The following is a 1,329-nucleotide window of genomic DNA, read 5'->3' as shown; positions in this document are numbered from 1 at the left end:
ATGTTTTGATATTTTTTATTTAATTTGAAGAAAAATATGAGTGAAATTGACTAAGGACATAAAGATACCAATATAAAGAATTATGTGTACTCTTATTTAATATAAACCCCGTTTTTTTTTTTCTTGTCGGTACTCCCATTTCAAAGTCAAATTCAAATGTACTCCAATTTTATATACTTTATTTTGTATACATTCAGCTATTTTTTTTATTCCAAACTCTTTTATATTTTTAATATCTTTTAAATTGTTTTGGTATTTTTGTTGAAATTTTTGTACTAGTATATCTTTCAGATTATGAGAATATGATAATTTTTTTGTTAGTATATTATTTATTTTTTCTGTTGATATATGTTTTGGTGTTTTTTATTTAATTAGAAGAAAAATATGATTGGTATTGCCTAAGGACATAAAAATACCAATATGAAGAATTATATGTACTCTTATGTACTCTTATTTAATATAATCTCTTTTTTCAATCTGTACTCCCATCTCAAAGTCAAATCCAAACATATTTTTATTGGGCCACACTATAGTAAATTGATACAGATTTACGTCAGCGCAGTGACTTGCTTGATTTACCCTTAACTAATATTTTATGGCTTGGTTGATGATCGTCTATTTTTGTCTGCCGATGAATTGGAGCTCCATTTTGAAATCTCCGATGATGATGATGATGATGATGATGATGATGATGATGCCGCGGCGGATGTGTTGGTTCGTGTTGAAGAAAGTGTATGATGATGATGATGATGCCGAAGAGTGTGGATTCCTCTTGAAAAAAGTGTTTGGTCACATTATTATGGCTTTTTTTTTTGGGACTTGAACATTTTATGGCTTAAAAGAATGTAGTGTGTTGGCTCTGTTATTACAAGCTCAGTTTTATACATAATTGGACTGAGTTTTTGGCTTGTGAATTTTGTTAAGTGAAATTCATTAAAAAAAATTCATAGCCTAGACTCTGCAGGAACATTTTTTTTGTTGTTTTGTGTATATTGCAGAGTTTTGATTCACCACCTTTTTATCAAGAAATTGTAGTATAATATGTAAATAAAATTTTGTATTTACAGTATTATTGTGCTATTTATATTATTTATTTATGTAGTAATAGTAATGTTTAACTTTATAGAATAAATTGTTAAGAGAATAAAATACGTACTCCACGTACTCTTGATAAACACTAATTTATTACATATGTGGGATAATTTTTAGGTACCGTCTTCTTTTTTAAATTAAACTGTTTTAATTATTGATTTATATTTATTAGTTTTTTAGTTCAACCAATTTTCGTGATTCAATCAAAATAACTGTTTAATCACAAAAAAAAATCAA

Source organism: Arachis ipaensis, chromosome B06 (genome assembly GCF_000816755.2).
Source record: "Arachis ipaensis cultivar K30076 chromosome B06, Araip1.1, whole genome shotgun sequence".
Taxonomy (NCBI): domain Eukaryota; kingdom Viridiplantae; phylum Streptophyta; class Magnoliopsida; order Fabales; family Fabaceae; genus Arachis; species Arachis ipaensis.
The sequence above is the reverse complement of the archived record's forward strand: the minus strand, read 5'-3'. Positions refer to the sequence as shown.